This window comes from Colobus angolensis, unplaced genomic scaffold, assembly GCF_000951035.1.
Source record: "Colobus angolensis palliatus isolate OR3802 unplaced genomic scaffold, Cang.pa_1.0 Scaffold98, whole genome shotgun sequence".
NCBI classification, from domain to species: Eukaryota; Metazoa; Chordata; class Mammalia; order Primates; family Cercopithecidae; genus Colobus; species Colobus angolensis.
The window spans coordinates 5642599-5649166 of NW_012123820.1; positions in this window are offsets into that span (position 1 = coordinate 5642599).

Genomic DNA, 6568 nt, shown 5'->3' on the forward strand with positions numbered 1-6568 from the left:
TCCTGAGTAGCTAGGACTACAGGCACGCACCACCATGCCTAGCTATTTTTTTATTTTTTATTGAGATAAGGTCTTACTATGATGCCCAGGCTGGTCTCAAACTCCTGGCCTCAAGCAATCCTCCTATCTTGGCCTTAGCTGGGATTAAAGAGGTGAGTGACTTTGCTCAGCCTTTGCATTTTAAAATAAAGCTTCTTGGCCGGGCATGGTGGCTCACACCTGTAATCCCAGCACTTTGAGAGGCCAAGGTGGGCGGATCACGAGATCAGGAGATAGAGACCATCCTGGCCAACATGGGGAAACCCCGTCTCTTCTAAAAATACAAAAAATTAGCCGGGCGCAGTGGCAGATGCCTGTAGTCCCAGCTACTCGGGAGGTTGAGGCAGGAGAATGGCGTGAATCCAGGAGGTGGAGCTTGCAATGAGCCGAGATCACGCCACTGCACTCTGGCCTGGGTGACAGAGTGAGTCTCCATCTCAAAAAAAATAATAAAAATAAAAATAAAATAAAATAAACTTCTTAAATTATTTCTTCGCAGCAGTAATATTTTTATTTTTGTTCATTCTCAACATATTCCAGATTTGATTTCATCCTCCCCTCCACAGTTGCTCAGGCTAATTCACTTGCACAAAATTACATAGAGCAATGATTCAATCCAAGCAAACCAACATTCACACAGACGTCATAATCATTTGTCTTGTGAGGTCCTGAAGGTAATTAACCCCATTTTTGTAGATGTGAAAAATGAGCCTTCATACTTTTCAGTGACTTTCTTCTGGTAGCATTGTAAATGTGTTTTTGGCTGAAACTCCAACTCAGAAATCCCGGCTTCCTGTCTAGTGAACTCTCTTTTCTCCCCACCCTGCAGTGATTTATCTCAGTCTTACTTGCCAGCATATCCTGTTTGTTCTGTCATTATATTCAGAATCCAGCTCCTACCTCCAGTCTTCCACCTGGCCCAAACCATTATTATTTTTTTCCTAGATCATTGTTATTGCTTTCTAATTAATCTTCATGCTTCTGTGTTCTTCCCCTTTCAGTCTATTTGAAACATAACTGTTCTAAAATATGTCAAGTCAAATCACATAATTCTCCTGCCTAAAATTTCCAAGTGCTTCCCATCTCACCTAGAATAGAAGCCAAAGTCTTTACACGGGTTATAAGGCTCTAGACAATGGGGCTCGCTGATACTCTCTGAAATCACCTTCTACTATTCTCTCTCCTGATCACTAGTCTCCCTGCTATTTCACCAACATTTCAGACATGTTTCTATCTCAGAGCCTTGGCATTTCCTCGTCTCTCTGCCTGGAATGTTTTTCCTGCTGGTACCTTCATGACTCATATGCCTTTTCCCCTGAAAAATACTCCGTAGATACCCTAAAGATACTTTAATACTTTTAACTGGACTCATATTAGTCTAGATAGTGGGACACTCATCTCAGAAAGTTGGAACTCATAAAGAGAGAGAGTTGGGTGTTTCTGGAAGTAGCTTTTATGTTCCAGTGCAATTAGAGAGGCACTGAAGCCCAGCTGCTCAGGTGAAGCATTTCAATTACCACATGATTCTGGATCTGGTTGTGTTTAGCTCAGTATCTAGTAATTTCCTTAACTTGTATACATGTTAGCTTATTTTCTAATAAATCAGAGACAATATTGTAAATACAGTCAGCCCTGCCTATCTGTGGGTTCCATATTCGTGGAGTCAACCAATCACGGATAAAAAATATCTGAAAAAAAAAATACAAGAATAAAAATAAAAACAATTTAAAAACAATACAGTATAACAACTATATGTATATTATTTACATTGTAATAGGTTTATAAGTAATCTAGAGATGATTTAAAGTATGTGGGAAAATGTGCATAGGTGATATGAATATACTAGGCCATTTTATATCAGGAACTTGAGCATCTGCAGATTTAGGTATCCATGGAGGTTCTGGAACCAGTCTCCTGAGGATTCCACAGGACAACTGCATCACATTTTTTAAAAAGTCAGGTGATGGCTTTAATTAAATGATCTTAAATTGTATATTGATTAATAGGACAGATGACTCTTAGGCAAAAAAACATTAGGAAGCACTAAAATTTCAGCAATGAATTGGAAAAACAGTGAGCAGTCCGATGGAAACACATTGATTTTACTGTGTACCTTGAAGGGTGGGTAGAATTGGCCTGTGTTTGTGCAACATAGCCTAATGATATCTTGTAGTTTATTTCCCCTTTTCACTTGTCTCAGTGGGCCAGGGCTGTAACTACCTAAATGTTGTTGCAGTTACTCTAGGAAAGGAGATGTTTTACCTACTTCATCTTGGAGCTAACTTTAATTTCCAGAGAACTTGGAAAGAGAGAATGTATTCCTTGAGAGAACTCCGGGCCTAACAAATTGATATCGTATTTATTTGACCATGTCCTATCTTTGAAGTGTCATCAGAAACCACCATTTGTATAAACAAAGGTTAAATAACAGTTTGAGACCTAGTGTCACAAGATTTGACTAGCACAAATGCCCCTAGGTAAACCGAAACTCTTGATGGAAACCAAATAACATCCTATGAATCTCTGAGGAAGAAACTGAATAAGAATCATGGAAGCAGGCTAGGTGCGGTGGCTCACGTCTGTAATTCAAGCACTTGGGGAAGCCGAGGCGGGTGGATCTCCTGAGGTCAGGAGTTCGAGACCAGCTTGACCAACATGGAGAAACCCCATCTCTACTAAAAATACAAATTAAATTAGCCGGGCATGGTGGCACATGCCTGTAATCCCAGCTACTCGGGAGGCTGAGGCAGGAGAAGCGCTTGACCCCGGGAGGCAGAGCTGAGATCATGCAGTGAGCAGTGAGCTGAGATCATGCCACCACACTCCAGCCTGGGTGACAGAGCGAGACTCTATCTCAAAAAAAAAAAAAAAAAAAAAAACAAAAGAAAAAGACTCATAGAAGCACTAGAAGAGATTTCAGAAATGCAGAAACTGAGGCCTACAAAACCAAATAACTTACTCAGATCACAGAAGCCTCACATCTTCACCAGACAGATGAGAGAACCAGAAAGCAGTACCACTCATTGTTTTTACAAAGACAGATCTGGTTTGGTGCCCTGGCTCAGCTGAGAAAACCATTTCCTAAGTTTATATATCTATATTCAAGACCTGAGAGCTTACTGGAACCCAAAACTTTCCTGAATCACTTTACCTTATGTGAGGTTCAATGTTCCCATCACTGGTGTTTGATGTCCCTCCAACTACTTTGGCAGTGAGAAGGTACTCATCCTGTTTGAGAGATAATATGCGCAGTTTCGACATTACACTTTATTCTAGAGAATCCCTTTTCCGTTGCATAGATTTCCCTTGGCTGAAGTTGTTTTGTTTTCAACAGCTTGTTTTTCAGTTTTGGATCTTGAGGAGAGAGAGCGAGAGAGCCCATAAACAAGTAAGAGAGTATTTTTGCCTGGGGAGGAAAACGTTTCCAGATACATCAGGTTAAAAATAACAAATCAAAAACCATGAACCACTCATCACAAAGCCAGACTTGAATGAATTTTCATTCACTCTCATGAAGTTTCAAAAGCTAAACATATTGGAGAGAATATTTCAACAGCAGTGAAAAGATGAAGAGAAAGAAAACAAGTAATTTTATATAATTGGATCACAGTTTTTGTTTTATTTATTTAACCAAGAGATGGAATACAGGTGCTGATACTGAGAGGTGACAAAGTGCTAGCAGCCCTTGCTAGCTCTGGGTGCCTCCTCAGCCTCCGAGTCCACTCTGGCCGTGCTTAAGGAGCCCTTCAGCTCGCCACTGCACTGTGGGAGCCCCTCTCTGGGCTGGGCCAGGCCAGAGCCAGATCCCTCTGCTTGCAGAGAGGTGTGGAGGGAGAGGCCGGGGCGGGAACCGGGGCTGAGCACGGGGCTCGCGGGCCAGCGGGAGTTCCGGGTGAGTGAGGGCTCCCCCGGCCGCACTCGGAGCAGCTGGCTGGTGCAGTGAGGGGCTTCGCATCCGGGCCAGCAGCTGCAAAGGGTGCGCTGGGTCCCCCAGCACTGCCTGCTGGCCTGCCAGGCACTCGAATTCTCGCGGGGCCTCAGGCACCTCCCCATGGGGCAGGGCTCAGGACCTGCAGCCTGCCATGCCCAACTCTCCCCCACCACCACCCCACCCCGTGGGTTCCCGCGCAGCCAAGCCTCCCTGACGGGCACTGCACAGGCCCTGAGGAGTGCGGGTGCACAGCATGGGACTGGCAGGCGGCTCCCCCCAGGCTCCCTGCCTGAACCACAAGGTGAAGCCGCAGGGGGACTTGGAGAACTTCTATGTCTAGCCAAAGGATTGTAAACGCACCAATCAGCACTCTGTGTCTAGCTCAAAGTTTGTGAACACACCAATCAGTGCTCTGTGCTGTGTCTAGCTAATCTAGTGGGGACTTGGAAAACATTTGTGTCTAGCTGAAGGGATTGTAAATGCACCAATAAGCACTCTGTGTCTAGCTCAGGGATTGTAAACACACCAATCAGCACTGGGTCAAACTGGACCAATCAACTCTCTGTAAAACAGACCAATCAGCTCTCTGTAAAATGGACCAATCAGCAGGATGTGGGTGGGGACAGATAAGGGAATAAAAGCAGGCTGCCTGAGCTAGCAGGGTTAACTCGTTTGGGTCGCCTTCCACCCTGTGGAAGGTTTGCGTTTCTGCTCTTGGCAATAAATCCTATTGCTCGTCACTGTTTAGGTCCGCGCTGCCTTTATGAGCCGTAATGGTGACTGCAAAAGTCTGCAGCTTCATTCTTGAGGTCAGCGAGACCACGAGCCGACCAGAAGGAAGAAACTCCAGACACATCTGAACATCTGAAAGAACAAACTCCAGACACACAATCTTTAAGAACTATTAACACTCACCGTGAGGGTCCGTGGCTTCATTCTTGAAGTCAACGAGACCAAGAACCCACCAATACCGGATACAGTATTATTAGGTGGAGGTTGTGATAATTTTATACTAAATAGATATATAATTAACTTTATGTTTTAATGAATAGTTTTCGTTAGAAAGTGATACTGCATTCCTCCTGATTAGATTATGTGTTTGTGCCAGTAGCGTTTATGTTGAGCAGCAGCAGCATGTGTCTCACAAATAGCATTTATCAAGCACCATTTTAGACATCTCACTGTACTGGGTCCTGAGAGGTATTTGCAGAGGAAGACACTACTAAAAATCCTGGTTCTGGAGAAATTAAATATTTAATAAAGGATGAAATAAATCTTCCTGCACGTATTCATGAAATACTATGATGAATAGAAAATGACATTCAGAAATATGTCATTTGTTCTCTTTCCTTTCTTTGTTTCTTTTTTTTTTTTTTTTTGAGGCGGAGTCTCGCTCTGTCGCCCGGGTTGGAGTGCAGTGGCCGGATCTCAGCTCACTGCAAGCTCCGCCTCCCGGGTTTACGCCATTCTCCTGCCTCAGCCTCCTAGTAGCTGGGACTACAGCTCGTCCGACTAGTTTTTTTGTATTGTTTAGTAGAGACGGGGTTTCACCGTGTTAGCCAGGATGGTCTCGATCTCCTGACCTCGTGATCCGCCCGTCTCGGCCTCCCAAAGTGCTGGGATTACAGGCTTGAGCCACTGCCCCCGGCCCTGTCTTTGTTTCTTATACTTCTTAGTGTTCCAAGTGAAAACCAAAACTAGAAAAACTATTTTCCTGAAGGAATTGGCACACTCTCTCCTTTAAAAAAAATTTTTTTTAAGTTCTGGAGTACATGTGCAGCATATACAGGTTTGTTATATAGGTAAACATGTCCCACTGGGGTTTGCTGCACCTATCAACCTATCCCCTAGGTATTAAGCCCAGCATGCATTAGTTTTTTTTCCTAATGCTCTCTGCCCTCCACCCAACCCTCCGCTGACAGGCCCCAGTGTGTGTTGTTCCCCTCCCTGCGTCTCCTTTTTTATTCTAACTATACACAATCATGGGTTGTGTAATGATGTTTCTGTCAATAACAGACTACACATTCAACAATGGTCCCATAAGATTATATAGTGAATCCTATTATATAGGCTGAAAAAAATCCTATTACCTAGTGATGTCATAGCCATCTTAAGGTCGTAGTGCAATGCATTACTCATAACATTTGTGGTGATATTAGTGTATACAAACCTATTATGCTACCACTTATATGAAAGTATAATACATACAATTATGTATAGCACATAATACTTGATAATAAATGATTAAGTTACAGGTTTGTGAATTTATTATAGTATACTTGTCATTGTTTTTAGAGTGCACTCATCCTACTTTTAAATATATAGTTAATTGTAAAACAACCTCAAGAAGGTTCTTCAGGAAGTATTCCAGAAGAAAGCATTGCTATCACAGGAGATGACAATTCTTTAGATGTTATTGCCTCTGAAGATCTTTCAGTGGGACGAGATGTGGAGGTGGAAGAGAGTGATAGCGATGATCCTGACCTTGTGTAGGTCTAGGCTAATGTGTATGTTTGTGTCTTCATTTTTAATAAAAAAAATTGAAAGCGTAAAAAAAAATTTTTTAAATACAAAGCGTTTATGCAATAAGAATATGAA